The sequence below is a fragment of the Miscanthus floridulus genome, chromosome 1 (assembly GCF_019320115.1).
Source record: "Miscanthus floridulus cultivar M001 chromosome 1, ASM1932011v1, whole genome shotgun sequence".
NCBI lineage: Eukaryota > Viridiplantae > Streptophyta > Magnoliopsida > Poales > Poaceae > Miscanthus > Miscanthus floridulus.
The window spans coordinates 62,775,700-62,797,318 of NC_089580.1; positions in this window are offsets into that span (position 1 = coordinate 62,775,700).

Consider the following 21,619-nt stretch of genomic DNA (forward strand, 5'->3'; position numbering starts at 1 on the left):
TATTCACCCCCTCTAGACAGCATCCTAGGTCCTTTCATGAGCCTTCCCGCTCCCATAAGTAAGTATGTGCTTAGGATAATAAGTCTGTGACCTGACTACCATCCATAGCAATGGATGGTCCTCAATCGACACATGCGGAACAAGTGTAATCCGAGTCTTGCTCGAATGCCTAACCAAGTCCAAATCCAAGTACCATTCCATCCGGTCTTCAATTATCATTCATATATATTCCATGTGATAGTAATATAATAACAACAATAATATGTTTCTTACCTCTCGCGACTAACATGTAATCACTCGACTTCTACCGGGTCCTATAGCATAGCACCCTACATGATCCTAACATACTAGTAGGACTCATAGGATATATATATATATATATATATATATATATATATATATATATATATATATATATATATTATTTCCTACTCCCAGGGAAGTTACTCCCATGTGTATATCTCTAGATTTAGGGCGTATATGACCCGACGAAGTGTATGTAGATGGAGTATATCATCATACTAGACCATCTAGGGTACTATATATGACAAGTATGTATGTATACTTAGAGTATATGGTTATACTTATTTTATATGCTACTATCATAGTATTATATAATATATTAAAAAATATGTGCTCTTTTGAATTTTTTTCACATAGTAAAGATCTAGAGTATCTTAATATTAATATGTCAACATACCCAAACTGATAAATGAGTATGTACACATACGCAACATAATTTATTGATTATGGGAGTAACTACTCCTGAGAGTATATAAAATTATATATATATATATATATATATATATATATATATATATATATATATATATATATATATATATATATATATATATATATATATATATATATATAAGCAAGTGGGTTTTAATGAACTCCTCAAAACTTAATGCACAAGCATAAAATAAAAGTGCAGAATAATAGGGGTTATGCACCGGGGCTTGCTTGGGCAAGATATAACCAAGGATTAGCATTCCATCGGGCGACACGATCATCAAGGTACCATCTTTTCCGCTACTTCAGTCGACTCCACGATCCATCGCCGTTTCTATTATGATATACGTAGATGCAACGTAGAAACGTAAATAATCAACGACAACTTGAAAGGTCCTAATGGCTAGAGGGGAGGCGAATAGCCTATTAAAAATTTCTACAACAACACTTAGCAAACCAGTTAGACAAATATGAGGCAAAGCGAGTGTTACGCTAGCCTACTAAAAATACAAGCCACCTTCCATAATTCTAGTTTATATAGTCTCTATCCACACAATGGCTATGTCACTACACTAAGTGTGCTCTCAAAGGCTAACTAAAGAGCCACACTAACCAAACTAACAAGCTCTCATGACTAGCTACACTAAAGAGCTTGACAACTAGTTTGCGGTAATGTAAAGAGAGAGTGAGCAGGATGGTTTACCGCCGAGTCGAGGAATGAACCAATCAATCACAAGAATGGATACCAATGAATACCAATCACCTCAGAATCAAATGTTATACAATGATTTTTTACCGAGGTTCACTTGCTTGCTGGCAAGCTAGTCCTCATTGTGGCGATTCACTCACTTAGAGGTTCACGCGCTAATTGGCATCACACGCCAAACCCTCAATAGGGTGCCGCATAACCAACACAAGATGAGCATCACACAAGCCACGAGCAATTTACTAGAGTACCTTTTGGCTCTCCGCCAGGGAAAGGTTAAGAACCCCTCACAATCACCACGATCAGAGCAGGAGACAATCACCAACCTCTGCTCGATGATCCTCGCTGCTCCAATCCATCGAGGTGGCGGCAAGCACCAAGAGTAACAAGCAAATCCCGCAGCGAAACACGAACACCAAGTGCCTCTAGATGCAAACACTCAAGCAATGCACTTGGATTCACTCCCAATCTCACAAAGATGATGAATCAATGATGGAGATGAGTGGAAGGGCTTTGACTAAGCTCACAAGGATGCTATGTCAATGCAAATGGCCAAGAGAGTGAGCTTGAGCTGGCCATGGGGCTTAAATAGAGAGACTCCATGAATAGAGCCGTTGGCTCCTCTATTCACTGAAAAATCAAAGCAACCGGACATAGGACCCCAGCGTCTAGTCGCGCGATGCACGCCACGTGGCCCCTGCTTCAAATGCTGATCTGCCGATCTCAATGGTCATCAGTGCACTTAAGTTGTGACCGGACGCTCTACAGTGTAGGACCGGACACAGGACCCCAGCATCCGGTCACTTCCAGTAAGGTTCCAGTCTCGACCGGATGCATCTGATTATAAGCGATCGGACGCAGACCAGCCAGAGTCCGGTCATTTCTAGAGAGCTCCCCGAATCTCTATTTTGCAACCGAACGCGTCCGCTCCTGTACGACAGGACGCAACACCTGAGTCCGATCATTCTCAAACTGTCACGCGTCATAGCTATTCCTCACGCTACCACGTCAGCGTATGTCAGCACTAACTAGACATAGGCCCTGAGCGTCCGATCACTCTTTGCACTAGCGTCCGGTCACGAGACTGAGACCGCACACTCACTGCTGCTACTGACTGGACGTAGGGTTAGAGTCCGGTCACTGCGTGACCAGCGTCCGGTGCACTCTGTGAAACACAATCTTTTCTGTACGGGCGGACACTCCACCAGTGAAGTTTCAAACCCTTGCTCCCAAGTGCTAAACACAATGTGTATCACCTTTGTGCATGTGTGTTAGCATATTTTCACAAACATTTTCAAGGGTGTTAGCACTCCACTAGATCCTAAATGCATATGCAATGAGTTAGAGCATCTAGTGGCACTTTGATAACTATATTTCGATACGAGTTTCACCCTCTTAATAGTACAGCTATCGAACCTAAATGTGATCACACTAGCTAAGTGTCTTGATTACTGAAACAAAATGGCTCCTACCACTTATACCTTTGCCTTGAGCATTTTGTTTTTCTTTTTCTTCTTTTCAAGTCCAAGCACTTGATCATCACCATGGCATCACCATCATCATGTCATGATCTTCATTTTCTTCACCACTTGGAATATGCTACCTATCTCATGATCACTTTGATAAACTAGGTTAGCACTAAGGGTTTTATCAATTCACCTAAACCAAACTAGAGCTTTCACAACTACAACTCTAAAATACGATTACGCTCCGTAATCTAACGAGCTAGCTTTAATGACCAACATCCTAGTCTACGTATCCATGTCGTCAAGTAAGGCTTCGCCTCTAGAAAAATGTTTTAATTCTAAAATCCCAAGGTGTTTCAACATTTTATTGATTAAACATATATTTTCAAACTAGGGCTCATTTAGCTACCTTAGCAAACTAATTATTATGGAGCTACAAAAATTACAGTAAGCACCTAATAATGTTAGCAATTTACTATGAAATTTTAGAGCCAACACTATCACCAATTTATCACAAAAATTCCTACAAGTTTATATCTTACAATATTAAGCATCTCAAATTAATTAGATAACTCCCAAAAATATTATAAAACTATATGAACAAAATATACTAGCAGATAGATCATGATTTTAGAAACCTAACAAAATTGTGAACTACACAATTTTATATTGAATTTATAAGTTTACCTTAGAAACTAAATTAAAAAATGCTTTAGAAAACAAAAAGGGCTGGTGGCAAGCATTCGGCCCAGCAACCCGGCTTGGCCCAATGCGAAACGTGGGCACGCACAGGAGGCCGACCTAGCAACGGCCCCAAGCAGGGAGTCAGCACGCGTGGCTCTTTTGCAAAAGAGACCCTGATCTTTTCTAAAACTACATCGCCGTTTGTTTACTATTTCCCTCTCTCTCTCTGACTAATTCATTTCACCCCCTGGCTTTTTCCTAATTTCCCCACGCATGTCCCTAAAGTAGGACGCACGGTGGCACAGCGAGCACGAGCACCGAGCAGTCACACCGGCCATCTAGGGTTCGCGCGGACTTATCTAGAGGGTCGATCGCAATACCCAACCTAAGAGGCTACGCTGGGTGGCGGTGGAGAACTAGGAGGCGCTCTAGCACATGCTGCAGTGCGGGCAGCGGTGTACGACGGCGGCGCAGCCGTTCCGGTGAACGAGGAGGGCGAAGAGAGAAAAGAAGTGGTGCGCAAGCACCAGTGTCATACCACTAGAGCAGCCGATGCATTGATGAGGATGGAGAGGCCCTGTGTGGCGCTGGCCACGTGCGAGCGACGAAGGTGGTAGCATACCGAGATGGACATGGTCGCGTCAGCTCACCTTCGGTGGGACCTTCAACGAAGCTAGGGCAAGCACCAACACCAAGGGGTTAAGATGAGTCTACAACTGACTTGAATTGAACTAAGACCAAGCGTATAGACTTACCCCCAAAACATGCCATACTACGGCGGCGAGATGACCGACGACGACAAAACACCGAATTGGTCGACAACAAGGCTCATCTACGCCTTGGTGCAGGTTAGCTGCTAGCGAGACTCCAATCCTAGCTGCTAGAGCATTGAATCGAGGTGGAGTATCAGGAACCACGTGTATAAGCTTGCGAAGCGGTGTGGCTCCGTTGGCGGCAAGGCAGACAGGGCAGTGGCTTCTAGGCTCGGATAACCTCGACCAAGGCTATGTTATATGAGCAGGAGCATCCATACGGTGAGGCTCAGAGGGAGCGTGTCGTGGGGTGCCGAGATGGGACCGCTTGGTCTTGGTAGGGCACAGACGGTGGTAGGGGAACACCAGTCACGCGGGAAAGACATTGACACCATGACAAAGGGCAACAACGCGATGGAAAAGCGGATGCAGACAACTACTCGGTGGGTAGGTGAATTAAGCGGTGAGACGAGCACCATGATGGCCAGACGGTGACTGCCGCGACATTGGCTAGGCCCAGCGCACGGCCTAGCTGGCAGCGTGCATGTGGCAGCCACGCAGCAGCACTGTAGCTCAGCCCGGCCCTATAGAAGGCAACTGTGGCCAGCACAACCCGGTGTGCGGTAGGCGGCTGACAGCCAACGAGGTCGGCCAACGGGGCAACGACCACGGCTAGGAATGGCCAGGCAGCAGCAGCGCACCCACGTGGTGACTGCGACCCCAGGCCGAACAACTACAAATGGTGACATGCACGTGTTTTAAAGTGAAGCAAAGAATGCCAATCATCTCAACTGAAGTTCAACCAATCCTACTAACCTAAAGTTGACACTACCAGCTAGCTAGCGAAGCAATCGTCATGTCTTGAGAGCAACCAGAGCGGGAGATAAAAGGATGCCAACTTGGGCTCATCGCTGGAGTGCCGGTTCACGAACAGAGCGCCAACAACATGGTTTACAGCGCGTTCCAAAGAAGTTTGGGCATTTTTTACGAGAGCAACGTGATATCCAACACAACTTCAACCTATGCCATGCTCAAGCACTCACTTTGATGCAATCAACAATACCAAAACATACAGCTAGTGTTTAAACATTTTGTTAGAAATTAAATGTCAAAATAGCATTGTCTTACTACTTTTCTATACTTAGAAAAGTTAAGGATTTCAGTTGGGGCTAAGTAACGATTAACTCTTTTACCACAATTTTTAATAGATCTAAACCTTGTTAACTTCAACCAACAAATACTTCATGCAATAGTCCATACCTTATACTAACCCATAGGAGCAAAATATTTAAGCACTATTTAACTACTTTGCTCAATATAATTCACCAAAAATGGTATTTTAATAATAGTTCAAGTGTTTGCTGACTTAACGAAAAGAGCTTATCTTAACGTCAAATTTGATTTTTGAGCTCCCAAGAGCACTAGTTAACACTATTTATTTTGATTTTTCTCAACCACAAAAGTGAGTCACATATGATTCGCTTATCATTTCACGTGCGTTATAAATTTTTGAAACCCAAAAACTTGTTTGGCTAATTCCTCTTGGACCTAAATCTCGGTGCTAAGCAAGCTCGTAACACCAGGGGTATTACACCACGCACCCCGTTTATGCCTCACGTCGCGCGCTACCCATGCCACGTCACTAGTCTCCATTGGGCTGTAGCAAGTAGATTAGCACATGTTGCAACTACATGTTTCATGCGTTTCACATGTATATTGTATGTGTTTTATCTAGATGTTGCAAAAGTAGATCTGGTGTTGCATATGTTGTAATGGCTATACACATATGTTACAAGTATATGTTTCAAATATTTCAGCTGCTTCAAACGTATGTTGCAAATATTTTATCTAGTTATTGCACATGTTGCAGTGGCTATGCATGTATGTTGTAAGTGTATGTTACAAATGTTTCACCTGTTTCAGACCTATGTTGTAAGTGTTTCATCTGGATGTTGCATATGTTTCAGACATATGTTGCAAGCATCTATTCAAATTATTTAATCTATTTCAGATGTATGTTGCAAGTGTGTTTATCTAGATGTTGTAGTTGCTATACACATATGTGGCAAGGGCGTGGTTAGTGCCTGGACGTCCGGATGCTAGTCCCCGTCCAAATGCCCACGCCTGCCCTACCGCGTTGTTCGTCCTGACTGCTGTGCCTCACCTCCTCTTGCGTGCCCACCCCAGCGTCGAGCACCCACCTACATGTCCTGCTCCCTCAATCTCGCATGCACCAGCAATGCCCTCTCTCTACTGCATGCAGCTGCAGGAAGTAGCTGCAATTTATCCTCCGCATGCACGGTTCCCACGCAAATGCGCTCCACTCATGAAGAAATGGAACAGTGCTCGCTCCGCCTACAACTATTGCACCTGCACATCCGTCCCCGCATGCCACATGCAACTGCTACGCCTGCACGCCATGCACGTACACATATAGTTGCGTACCACATGCCTGTTAATGCGCATGTAGGTGGGACCGCACATATGTCTGTTGACGCGCCACATGCCCACTTCGCTTGCTACGCACGTGGGGACCACTACGCCCATGGGACTACATCTACATCAGTCCTCTTCCTACTCCTGCTAATGGTGCAACATTAAAGCACTTTTGCAACATACATCTAAAACAGGTGAAACATTTATAAACATACGTTTTGCAACATATGTGTATAACAACTACAACATCTAGATAAACGTACTTGTAACATACGTCTGAAACATATGAAGCATTTTGAATAGATGTTTGCAACATATGTCTGAAATATATGCAACATTGCAACATATGCAATATCCAAATGAAACACTTGCAACATAGGTCTGAAACAAGTGAAATATTTAGCACGTACACTTTGCAACATACATGTATAGCCACAACAACATATGCAATATGTAGATAAAACACTTGCACCATATGTTTGAAACAGTTGGAACAATTGAAATATACACTTGCAACATACGTGTATAGCTATTGCAATATATGCAACAACACATCTACTTTTGCAACATCCAGATAAAACATATACAACTTACATCTTAAACACATGAAACATACCGTTACAACATGTGTCCCATGGAGACTAGTTGACGCGGCGTCGGGGAACGCAGCGCGAGACACGAGTGAGGGCACAAGGCGCGAAGCCGTGAACGACATGAGGCCCGAGCAGGGTACGCGACATGAGGCGCACGCAGCGCTGAAAGCATCTAGGCCCCTAGTTGGGTTTTGGTGATTAATGACAATACAAGATTACTATGACTAACGTGTGTCTTGCAGAGGCAATTAAGTTAGGTCACGGTAATGGAGATCGATTGGGCAATCAAAGTTGTCATGCCCCTATGATGGAAATCATTTCGGTTTTCAAAGGATGGACGACAAGATTAAGGATGACTAGTTCTAAGTGTCGATTGGAGTTGGAGAGACACTTAGAGTAGTTTAGGACTTTGTTTTTCCTTTGGCCGTACTATTAAGAGGGTATGGACGGGTAGCTTGACCTAGTTGAGTCTAGTGAGTTAGGTGTGGTGCACACTTGTTAAAACTAGCTCTAGGTAGCTCCTATGAATGCCTAAGATCCTTTGGAGCAAACTTCATTCACATATGATCGAGAGTTGGAAGTGAATGAAGGGTCAAATGCTGACTAGACGTTGGCCCCAGTGCGACCAGACGCTGGCCGTAGGGTCCGGTCAGTTCATTTGATCAGCAGTTTGCGTTCGGTGCGACCGGATGCTGGAGAGGTCAAGTGACCGGATGCTGAAAGGTAGCGTCTGGTCAACTCCAGTAAGGTTCCAGAGAAGGAAATCTGTGATCGGACGCGTCCGGTCAGTACTGACCAGACCCTAAGGGTTCAGCGTCCGGTCGAGTCCAGTAAGGTTCTAGTAAGGGTTTAATGTGACCGGATACGTCCGGTCAGTGGTGACTGGACCCTGCCAGCGTCCGGTCAACACTTTTTCACTGGTTCATGGGTTGAATTGACCGGAGCATCTGATCAACATGACCGGAGTGTCCGGTCACCCCACAGAAGCTCATAACGGTTCGTTTTTTAGGCTGCCTTATAAATAGAAGCTCCACTCGTGTGTGGAGTTACTTTTGTTTATTCCAACAGCTAAGAAACACATTTGTGAGTGCCAAGAAGAGCAAGGTCCTAGTGAGGTGATTGAGATTTGAGAATCCAAGAGAGTAGCCTCATTAGTGAATCAAGAGTAGCAAAGTGTGCATCCATCTTCTCATTAGGCTTCGCGTGGTCAAGTGAGAGTTCGTGCTTGTTACTCTTGGTGATCGCCATCACCTAGACGGCTTGGTGGTTATTGGGAGATTGGTGATCACCCGGCGGAGCTTGTGGGTGGCCCAACTCAAGTTGTGAGCGGCTTTGGGTGATTTGCCGCGACGGAGTGTTGAAGAATCAACCCGTAGAGAGCATTTGATCCTTGCGTGGATTAAGGGGGAGCTACACCCTTGCGCGGGTGCTCCAACGAGGACTAGTGGGGAGTGACGACTCTCCGATACCTCAGCAAAACATCACCGCGTTCCTCTCTCTCTTTACTTTGAGCATTTACTTTGAGTATTTACTTTGAGCAATTCAATACTTGTCTTTACATTCATAGAATTGCCATGCTAGAGTAAGTTTGGAACATAGGTTGCGAGTCCTTTGTGCGTTAGTTTGATAGAAACACTTTTCTAGGCACAAGGGGTTAATTGAGCTATCCGTAGGATTTGATTATTGCAAGAAAATTTAGAATTAGCCCAATTCACCCCCCCTCTTGGGCATCTTGATCCTTTCAATTGGTATCAGAGCCTCGTGCTCATGTTTTTAAGCTTAACCGCTTAGAGCAAGATGTCTCATGGGGATAGACCTCCTCCTATCTTTGAGGGAGATGACTTTCCATATTGGAAAATTCGCATGGAGGTGTACTTAGAAGCTCTAGACATTGGTATTCTTAGAGCCACCTCACAAGGCTTCCCAAAACCTCGGGATGCTACTAACCTACAAGGCGATGAGGTTAACTATGAAAAATGGAATGCAAAGGCTCGAAACACCATCTTTAGAGGCCTTTGCAAAGATGTGTTTAACCATGTAAGGAACCACAAAGACGTCCATGCACTATGGTCGGATGTTTGTGCGCTCCATGAGGGAACCAAGAGTGAGCGTGAGGAACGCTATCATCTTGTGATTAAAAAGCTAAATTCTTTTAAGATGCTTCCCCAAGAAAGTGCTAATGAGATGTATTTTCGTTTAAATATTCTTGTAGAGGAAGTCAATGGGCTTGGACTTACTCAAATGTCACCATCCAACGTTGTGAGAAAGATCTTGAGTGTCCTCCCCATTGACAAATATGGGCACATTGTGACCGTGCTACATCAAGGTGATCTTTCTGCCGCTACACCGACACAAATCTTGGGAAAGATCAATGCTCATGAGATGTACATGCACATCACGCCACAAGATGGCTCATCCTCTACAAAGAAGAAAGAGAAGGACTTAGCATTCAAAGCTAGCCAAGATAAGGGCAAAGCAAGACTTGAGTATGAGAGCTCAAGTGATGAAGAAAGTCTTGCTCTCATGGTGAAGAAGACCGCTAAGATGCTAAAGAAGCTAAACAAGAGTGGCATCAAGTTTAATGGCAAGAAGAAGAAGTTCTTCACTAGCTCAAGAAGAAAGCCAATCTCTGAGATGGATTGCTACAATTGTGGCGAACTTGGCCATCTTGCTCATCAATGCACAAAGCCTAAGAAAGACAAGTTCAAGAACAAGAACAAGGGCAAGAAAGATGACTCAAGCAATGAAGATGAAGATGAGAAGAAAAAGAACAAGCCACACAAGAAGAGAGATGGCAAAAAGAGGGACTTCTACAAGAAGAAGAAGAGTGGAAAGGCCTACATTGTCGGTGATTGGCTCACGGACATTGATTCATCAAGTGGATCATCCGATGATGATAGTGACAATGAGAAGGTGGCCGCCATTGCTATTGATCTTGCATCTTCACCACCACCATCGCCATCATCCTCTACACACTATGCCTTATGGCCAAGGGTGAACGCAAGGTAACTAAGAGTGATGATAGTAGTGATGATGAGCAAGCTAGTGATGATGATAGCGATAGCGATGATGATTCACCTACATATGATGATCTTGTCAAAATACTAAGAAAATACACTAAGATCATTAGAAAGAGTAGAGCTACAAATGAAAAGCTTGATGCTAAAAATGATTCACTCTTAGCTAAGTGTGATACATTGGAAAAGGCTAATGATGAGCTTAGAGCAACTAATGATGCTATATTATCCAAACTCAAGGAGCTTAAATCTTCCAAGAAAGAGCTTAAAGATAAACATGATAAACTTGAGTGGGTGCACAATGAACTCATCACTAGCCACAACAAGCTAAAAGATGAATTCACTACTCTTAAGATTAATCATGATACTCTTGTTATTGCTCAAGAATTTTTACCAAATGAGCTACATGATGCTACTAACCGTGTTGTCAAGATTGATATAGCTACTTCATGTGATGATTTAATTGATGAGAGCATTGAGCATGGATCTAGTAGCAAAGGCAAGCAAGTGGTTGAGTGCAATGACTATGATAAGTATGTCAAGCTCAAGAGTGATAATAAGAAGCTCATGAAAGATCTTGAAGAGATGAAAAGCCACAACATCATTGTGCTAGAAACTCTTGATCATGACAAAGAGTTGATCCTTGAGAATGAGAAGCTCAAAGAAGAAAACAAGAAGCTCAAGGAAGAGAAGAAAGATGATGCTCTAAAGGAAGAAAATAAGAAACTCAAGTTAGAGAAAGAGCATCTCAAGATTGGGTTGAGCAAGTTTGCTAGAGGCAAGCACCTCCAAAGTGAGCTACTTATGAACACCATCATAAAGATGGATAGAAGTGGCATTGGATATGTGGCAAGTATAGAGAAGAAGAAGGCTCAAGTTTAACAACAACAATCAAAGCTAAAGCCAAAGCCAAAGAGATGTTTTGAGTGTGGACAAGAAGGCCACTTTGCTCATGAGTGTCAAACTCCACCGCCACAACCCTTGCCCAAGCATGCTAGACCCTTTGCCTTCAATGCTCACTACATGCTTAGAAAGGACTCTAGTGGAAAGATGAAAGCCATGTTCTTAGGTCCCCCTAACAAGAATAGGCCTAAGAAGATTTGGGTGGCTAAGTCACTTGTTGAGAAGGTGAAGGGCCCTCAACAAGTTTGGATTCCTAAAGCTTGAATCTCTTGTGTGTAGGTGAACTACAAGACCGGTGGAAGTCATTGGGTTATTGATAGTGGTTGCACTCAACATATGACCGATGATCCTCGTATGTTTACCTCACTAGATGAAGAGGTAGATGGACAAGAGAAAATAATATTTGGAGATAACTCAAAGGGCAAGGTTAAAGGATTGGGCAAAGTGGCAATATCAAATGATTATTCCATCTCTAATGTGCTCTATGTTGCTTTATTGAGCTTCAACTTGCTATCCGTTGGGCAATTGTATGATCTTGGCTTCCAATGCTTGTTCACTGAGAAAGAGGTTGTTGTATCCAAGGTAGATGACAATCAAATGATATTCAATGGATTTAGATACAACAACTTATATCTAGTGGACTTCACCTCCGAAGATGCAAATTTGAAGACTTGCCTATTCACCAAAACTACACTTGGGTGGCTATGGCATAGAAGACTTGCTCATGTTGGGATGAGCTCACTCAAGAAGCTTATGAAGAATGATTTGGTGAGAGGGTTGAAGGATGTGAAGTTTGAAAAGGACAAGCTTTGTAGTGCTTGTCAAGCCGACAAGCAAGTTGCAAATACTCATCCAACCAAAGCTTTCATGTCAACCACAAGAGTGCTAAAGCTCCTACACATGGATTTATTTAGACCAACAATATACAAGAGTTTGGGAGGGAATCTCTATTGCCTTGTGATTGTGGATGACTATTCAAGGTATACATGGGTGTTCTTCCTTCATGACAAATCCAAAGTTGCATCTTGCTTCAAGAAGTTTACCAAGAGAGCTCAAAATGAATTTGAAGTGAAGCTCAAGAAGATTAGAAGTGACAATGGGAAAGAATTTGACAACACAAACATTGAAGCCTATTGTGATGAAGTTGGGATCAAGCATGAAGTATCCGCAACCTATACTCCTCAACAAAATGGTGTAGTTGAGAGGAAGAACCGGACTTTGATCACTCTTGCAAGGACAATGCTAGATGAGTACAACACCCCCGAAGCTCTATGGGTGGAAGCAATCAACACCGCATGCTATGCATCAAACCACCTATTCCTTCAAAAGTTCATTGGCAAGACACCTTATGAGTTGCTCAATGGGAAGAAGTCGGACGTCTCCTTCTTTAGGGTGTTTGGTTGCAAATGCTATATCTACAAGAAGCAGCAACACCTAGGGAAGTTCCAAAGACGTTGTGATATTGGTTTCCTTGTTGGTTACTCATCGAAGTCCAAAGCATATAGAGTATTTAATCATGCCACCGGCTTGGTTGAAGAAATATATGATGTGGAATTTGATGAATCTAACGGCTCCCAAGGAGCACATGAGAATCTTGATGATGTAGGTGATGAACCATTGAGGGAGGCTATGAAGAATATTTCGGTGGGAGACATCAAGCCAAAAGATGATGAAGATGATGTACAAGTCATTGATCAACCCTCTTCATCAAGTGTGCCACAAGATGGTGAAAAAGATGGGAGAGTAGAAAATGAAGATACTCATATCTCCCATGAGCAAATGGTGGTTCAAGCACAAGATGTTGATGCTCCACAACCTCCTCCCCAAGTGGTCAATAGAAGAAATACACCTCTCCTACAAGATCATCCATAAGATTTCATCATAGGGAGTCCATCAAAGGGTGTAATGACACGATCTCAAAAACTTACTTCATTTATTGCTCATCACTCTTTTGTCTCTTGCTATGAGCCTACCAAGGTAGAAGAAGCTCTAAAAGATCCAGATTGGATCAATGCCATGCATGAAGAGTTGAACAACTTCACTTATAATGAAGTTTGGACTCTTGAAGAGCGACCAAAAGGTGCAAGAGTCATTGAAACGAAGTGGGTGTTTCGCAACAAGCAAGATGATCAAGGTGTTGTTGTGAGGAACAAGGCAAGACTAGTTGCAAAGGGGTTCTCTCAAGTTGAAGGTTTGGATTTTGGAGAGACCTTTGCACCGGTTGCAAGATTAGAAGCCATCCGTATCCTTCTTGCATATGCATCACATCATGAAATGAAACTATATCAAATGGATGTGAAAAGTACATTTTTAAATGGCTTTATTAATGAACTAGTCTATGTTGATCAACCTCCCAGGTTTGAAGACCCTAGATATCCTAATCATGTTTATAGGTTGTCCAAGACACTATATGGGCTTAAGCAAGCCCCAAGAGCTTGGTATGAGCGCCTTCGGGACTTCCTCATTGAGAAGGGCTTCACCATTGGGAAGGTCGACACCACACTATTCACCAAGAAGCTTGATGGGCATATCTTCATTTGTCAAGTATATGTTGATGATATCATCTTTGGATCATCAAATGAATACTCATGCAAATAATTTGGTGAATTGATATCGAAGGAGTTCGAGATGTCCATGATTGGTGAGCTTACATTCTTTCTTGGTTTTCAAGTCAAGCAAATGAAAGAAGGCATCTTCATCTCTCAAGAGAAATACACAAAAGATCTTCTCAAGAGATTCAAGATGGATAAATGTAAGCCAATCAAGACACCAATGCCTACCAATGGACATCTCGACCTAGATGATGGAGGTAACCCGGTTGATCAAACTCTCTACCGTTCTATGATTGGTAGCTTGTTATATTTAACCGCATCTAGGCCCAACATCATGTTTAGTGTGTGTATGTGTGCTAGATTTCAAGCTAGTCCTAAGGAAACACATTTAATTGCCGTAAAAAGAATTCTTAGGTATCTTAAGCACACACCAAGCATTGGTCTTTGGTATCCCAAAGGAGCTATATTTGAATTAATTGGCTATTCCGATTCGGATTACGCCGGATGCAAAGTTGATAGAAAAAGCACATCCGGAGGGTGCCATTTGCTTGGTAGATCACTTGTGTCTTGGTCCTCCAAGAAACAAAATAGTGTGGCTTTGTCCACCACTGAAGCGGAATACATTGCCGCGGGTGCTTGTTGTGCACAAATATTATACATGAAACAAACTTTGCTAGACTATGGTGTAGTTCTAGAAAGAGTACCTCTTTTGTGCGACAATGAAAGTGCGGTAAAACTTGCAAATAATCCGGTTCAACACTCTTGCACCAAGCACATAGATATCCGCCATCACTTTCTAAGAGATCATGTTGCTAAAAATGATATGTCACTAGAAGGTGTAAGAACCGAAGATCAATTAGCGGATATCTTCACTAAACCGCTAGATGAGGCTACATTTTGTAGATATTGGAATGAGCTCAATGTACTTGACTTTAGCAACTTCACTAAAAAATAAGCTTGTGTTGTCCCTTGCATTCATTGTAATATACAACATGTTTAATTTTTGGCAATGCATATAGGGCTTGTCTAACATGGTTAAGATAACCGCTAAAAAGCGTGTGAAGAAGCTTAACCTTGGATCAAACTTGACAAGCAACTAGATTTACTTACAAGTATTGCATATGCATGAATGTTGTTTTGTCGTTTTGTTCCATTTGCCCTCTTATTGCCTATTTTCTTAAAAAGAATTATAGCCTAAGGCAAAATATTTTGAAAAATATGAGGGTTTGAGAGAGGTCACTCACATCAGTCCCAATTTGTGTTTATTTAGATCTTATTCAAGTTGGGACTTGATTGGGAACAGGCAGCGCGAAGGAACTTTGAAGATTTGCTGGAAAAGGTGCACCGGACGCTGCACCGGACGCTGCTGTCCAGCGTCCGGTCAGTTCACAGGAGGTGAACTGCTGCTGAAGGAGTGACCAGACGCTGTGTTTGTGCGTCCGGTCAGGAAAGGATCCAGCGTCCGGTCGTTTGAAGAAGAAATCGGCTGTACTGATTGGACCCTGCCTGCGTCCGGTCATGGACCACCGGACGCGTCTGGTCCCGATTCTAGAGGAATTGGACCTCTCTGGAATCGACCGGACGCTGGGTGGTAGCGTCTGGTCGCTACCACTGGAGCGTCCGGTCAGTGGATTTCGCGCGGCATCAGCACTCTTTTCCGTTTCCTTTCCTATCGCGTTGGGGGTCCTCATTTAACCGCAGCCGTCGCGTTTTTTTTAGACCTAACCCGTACGCCGCCACATCCCGCCTTGCCCTAGCCCAAGCCGCCACCAGCTTGCCACGTGCCTCCTGTGCCAATGCCGCCGTAGCTCGCCGCGCCGCCTCAGCCCTGTGCCGAGCCCCTCGCGCCACCGCATCCGCTAGCCTCACTCGCCACCGTGCCACAGCAGCCGAGCCTCTCCACGCATCCAAGCCGCCACGCACCCTCTGAGCCAGCGAGCCCTCTCCAAGCACCTTGCCACGCCGCGTGCTCCGCCGTCGGCTTCCCAGGCACCGAGGGCCATTCAAGGCCATTGATCCAAGCCCTAGCCCCTCATCGATTGGTTGGTAAGGCATTATCCTTGTTTTGAATTTGCCTTGCTTGTGACCTAGACCAAATTGCAAGCACTAATTTCAAATCATCTAGGGCAGTCAATTCATTCACCGTTCTTCACAACCCTAGATCCAGCCGGTTCTGAGGTTTCTCCCGCGTGACGTCTCTTCCTTTTCTGGATCGCTGATCGTCAGGTAGCTTGCCCATCGCCTTAATTTCGCACCTACATTGCTTGCTTCCTAGGTTTTTCACATCTATTAGATATATTGTATTTATTCGTATATCCATCTATTCTACCATGCAGCGAGTCGGTGCCGTTGAGGTTCTTATGGCTGTTGGCAGTCAACTCGGAGCCAAGCTCGCGAGTAAGGATCGAGGCCAAGCCTCGGGAGTGTCAGTTTGACAGTTGATCTTCATCAGCGGTAGTTCATTCTCTTGTCAGATCAGATGGCTCACACCAAGAACGTTGGTGGTGGCCCAGGTGATGATGACCGGAGGCCCCCGCCTCGCAAGCCTGTAGGACCGAAAGGTAAAGCAACAAAGCAGGTGACATCCAAGAAGCGCAAGTACCCCGACGCAGAGACAGCAAGAGCAGCTACAGTCACTGAGGCCGCAGAGCATGCTGAGAGAGGTGGTGCCCGCAGTGGAGTTGTCATAGCAGATCAGCTGGCACCAGATACACAGGGCAGACTGAGGGAGATTGAGCGACTTCATGGTAGTCCACCTAGGACTGTCATGATGGCAGGACGTCGTCTAGCTATTGAGGAGCCTCAGCATCAGGGGGAGTCTCAGCAGGAGTCTCAACAGCAGCCCCCACCAGTAGAGCCTCAGCCAGCTCAGGAGACTCAGGAGGGTCAGCAGGCCGAGGAGATCAAGCAGGCACCCTAGCTACGCCGCTCTAGTCATACCAGTGCTATAGTTCCACCGAGGCCAGCTACACAGCGCAGGGGTTCATGCCCACCACCCAGACCACAGGGTCCGCCTCCAGTGGTACACCTCGACTTGAGGGCCGCCACAGCCAGATAGGTTCGCTAGTTGAGGTTTGTTGAGTTCGATGTGTGGTTTACTCTGAGGAGGTATGAGAGAGCAGCAGAGGGGTTCTACACGCCGCTCCAGGAGGATTTCTATAATGCCTATCTCAACAGTGGGGCAGTGTTCAGATCTCAGAGAGTCTGCAGTTTAGAGTCTATTGTGGCAGCTGCCGGAGAGCACATCCGCCCCTACTTGTCATATTTGTCGGGGCTCACAGATCTAATTGGCCGGACAGGAGTATATGTACCATCTTGGGTTCGGTAGTTTTATGCTTCACTCTATGTTGATCCGCATCACAACTTCATTCACTTTGCATTCAACGGCAGAGATTATAGGGTGATGAGTTTTAGGGCCCAAGAGATACTGAGACTACAGGATTAGCCTATCAAATTGCATGAGGTATGTTATGGACAACAGGAGCCTCCCAGGCGTCCTCATGGAGGGTTGGTGCCCCCTACAGATCTAGTGCGACATTGCTTCAAGGAGCCCTTTGGTGAGGGGTCAAGTAGGAACCCCAGTGACCTGACTCCTACAACTCATGTGCTAGAGGCCATTATCAGGAGGACACTACTTCCCAGGTTGGGATACTGAGAGGGTCTAACTCGCCTACAGCTCTGGCTCCTTAATGCCCTGATGCAGCAGACCGTGTTCAACATTTGGGACCTCCTTCTATCTGAGATGAATGATACTATTGCTGAGGGCTTCAAGGGTCGCAGACAGCTTCCTTATGCACATTGGGTCACATTCTTGATGCTCAAGTGTGTGTAGGTCAGGACCCCTAAGATGGTTGCAGAGTACAAGACTGCCACCACAGAGTTTCCTGCATATAACATGGCACAGAGGATCAGGCACAGCACTCCACAGGCACCCGCTTAGCCTAGTCATCGTCTAGATGTTCTAGAGTCAGCAGCTCAGCAGGACGAGATCATTAGAGGCATAACCGCTACAGAGGAGGAGTAGCTTGAGGCATAGCAGGGGATGACCGAGTCCAGTGATAGTTCGGATGATGACTATCTGCCGATTCCTCAGATGCCTCCACGCAGACATGATGCAGAGGTCGTCAGTTCTAGCTCAGCTCCACCAGCACCGTAGATGGACCCAGCATTGATTGCCATTCTTGAGCGGATACAGCAGGATCAGGCACGATAGGCACAGGAGACCGCTACCAACTTCGCACAGTTCCAGGCTCATCAGGATGAGTTCTAGAGGCAGCAGTAGCTTCTCCAGCAGCAGCAGCAACAAATGCATCAGCAGCAGATACTCATGCAGCAGCAGCTTATGGGCTTTATGCAGCATGTAGTGACAGCACTTGGGGCCCCACTGCCACAGCCTACGCCCCAGCTTGCTCAGCCTGCCACCACTTCGACGACTCCAGCTGTACAACCTAGTGGGCTTTAGAGTCAGAGACAGCCTCCAGCTCAGTTTGCTTCACCTACAGTTCAGGTGTCCCAGTGGTTGTCCTCACGAGTGGTAGCCCCGCAGTTCACTCCATACCACACGGGCTTCTCACCGGAGCCGTCACCCTCGCTATTCATGCCTGACACGCCAGTCTCTAGGAGTCTTGGAGCATCTTTCAGCGAGCTGACCGGCATGCCTACATCGCCTCATATGCATACCGCTAGTCCTTCTACAGCAGCTCCAGTCACAGTGACTACTCAGAGGCTCCCCTCATCTGTCGCCTCTTTAGATCATACGACAGACGTACTAGCAGCTTCACAGGCAGCACCTGCCCTAGCTTAGACCCAGACCGCTTCAGCGACACTTCCTGCTACAAAGGGTCAGTCTGTTCAGAGTTCAGGGTCAGATGATGATGGTGCCCAGTTTCAGCTTGCTCCACGTACTTCAGCGCCCGACTCATCCGCTGTAGCCTCGCCGACCGACCCTTAGGGTTTGGTGTTTGACGCCAAAGGGGGAGAGGGTTCGAGTATGTAGACTCAGGGGAGCGACTTTCAGGGGGAGCTAGTTATCTAGTATTAGCTTATTATATATATTTGGAGTTTTATCTATGTGATACACTATTACTATTATGCATTCGTGTGTTACTTTCATGCATACTATTATATCTATGTGATAGTGCTATCTACGTGATTGTGATATATGACATGTGTGCTCGCTACTTTACATTATTTATATGTCATATCACTTGTGTTATGCTCATTTGCTTTTGCTTCCGCGTTTATACTTCGATGCAAATGAGCTTTGTTACTCGTACTCATGCTTAATTCATATCCTTTGAGTATATTGTGTTGGCTTGGGTCATATAAGCTTGACTAACATTTTTGTTCTTATCGACAAAAGCTTATATGAACCAAGCCCGTCAAAAACCTCACTCTTTCACATACTCGAGGTGGTATTGTCATCAATCACCAAAAAGGGAGAGATTAAAAGCATCTAGGCCCCTAGTTGGGTTTCGGTGATTAATGACAATACAAGATTACTATGACTAACATGTGTTTTGTAGAGGCAATTAAGTTAGGTCATGGTAATGGAGATCGATTGGGCAATCAAAGTTGTCATGCCCCTACGATGGAAATCGTTTCGGTTTTCAAAGGATGGACAACAAGGTTAAGGATGACTAGTTCTAAGTGTCGATTGGAGTTAGAGAGACACTTAGAGTAGTTTAGGACTTTGTTTTTCCTTTGGCCATACTATTAAGGGGGTATGGAGGGGTAGCTTGACCTAGTTGAGTCTAGTGAGTTAGGTGTGGTGCACACTTATTAAAACTAGCTCTAGGTAGCTCCTACGAATGCCTAAGATCCTTTGGAGCAAACTTCATTCACATATGATCGAGAGTTGGAAGTGAATGGAGGGTCAAATGCTGACCAGACGTTGGCTCCGGTGTGACCGGACGCTGGAGAGGTCAAGTGACCGGACACTGAAAGACAGTGTCCGGTCGACTCCAATAAGGTTCTAGAGAAGGGAATCTGTGATCGGACGCGTCCGGTCAGTACTGACCGGACCCTGAGGGTTCAGCATCCGGTCGAGTCCAGTAAGGTTCCAGTAAGGGTTTAATGCGACCGGATGTGTCCGGTCAGTGGTGACCGGACCCTGCCAGCGTCTGGTCAACACTTTTTCACTAGTTCGCGGGTTGAACTGACCGGAGCGTTCGGTCAACATGACCGGAGCGTCTGGTCATCCCGCAGAAGCTCATAACGGTTCGTTTTTCAGGCTGCCTTATAAATAGAAGCTCCACTCGTGTGTGGAGTTACTTTTGCTCATTCCAACAGCTGAGAAATATGTTTATGAGTGCCAAGAAGAGCAAGGTCCTAGTGAGGTGATTGAGATTTGAGAATCCAAGAGAGTAGCCTCATTAGTGAATCAAGAGTAGCAAAGTGTGCATCCATCTTCTCATTAGGCATCGCGTGGTTAAGTGAGAGTTTGTGCTTGTTATTCTTGGTGATCGCCATCACCTAGACGGCTTGGTGGTGATTGGGAGATTGGTGATCACCCGACGGAGCTTGTGGGTGGCCCAACTCAAGTTGTGAGCGGCTTTGGGTGATTCACCGCGACGGAGTGTCGAAGAATCAACCCGTAGAGAGCACTTGATCCTTGCGCGGATCAAGGGGGAGCTACACCCTTACGCGGGTGCTCTAACGAGGACTAGTGGGGAGTGGCGGCTCTCCGATACCTCGGCAAAACATCGCTGCGTTCCTCTCTCTCTTTACTTTGAGCATTTACTTTGAGTATTTACTTTGAGCAATTCAATACTTGTCTTTACATTCATAGAATTACCATGCTAGAGTAAGTTTGGAACATAGGTTGCGAGTCCTTTGTGCGTTAGTTTGATAGAAACACTTTTCTAGGCACAAGGGGTTAATTGGGCTATCCGTATGATTTGATTATTGCAAGAAAATTTAGAATTAGCCCAATTCACCCCCCCTCTTGGGCATCTTGATCCTTTCAAGCACGAAGCGGGTCCCGTACAACATGCGAGGGGCGCACGATGCGCGGCGGGAGGCGCAGGGGCGTGGCGGTAAGAAGCGGGTTTGTCACGTCCGGTCGGATGGACGGAGCATTTTATTAGCGCTTATATGGCCCACTTTGGTTTCTATACGCGCTTCTAAAATTCCTGTCACATCGAATGTTTAGACACATGCATGGAGTATTAAATATAGACTAATTACGAAACTAATTACATAACTTACGATTCATTTACGAGACGAATCTTTTAAGCCTAATTAGGCCATGATTTGACAACGTGGTGCTACAGTAAACATGTGTTAATGATAGATTAATTAGGCTTAAAAAATCGTCTCGTAAATTAGCCTACATCTATGTAATTGGTTTTGTAATTAATCTATATTTAATGCTCTTTAGTAGTATCTAAACATTAGATGTGACATGAATTTTAGGAGCGACTAAAGAACCAAACACCCCTATATATATTGGGTTCGGTGGCCTAAAACGCTCTGTCAAAGTAAAGTGGTGTTTGAATCCAGTGACTACAATTTAGGAGGTGTGTCGGGAGGATGTTGCATAGGATGTTCGAATACTAATAAAAAAACAAATTACATAATCCGTCGGTACTCCACGAGACGAATTTTTAAGCCTAATTAATCTGTCATCAGCACATATTTACTGTAGCACCACATTATCAAATCATGGACTAATTAGGTTTAAAAGATTCGTCTCGTAAATTAGTCGTAAACTATGCAATTAGTCTCGTAATTAGTCTATATTTAATCACCTAAGTACACGCGGGGTCTCACTC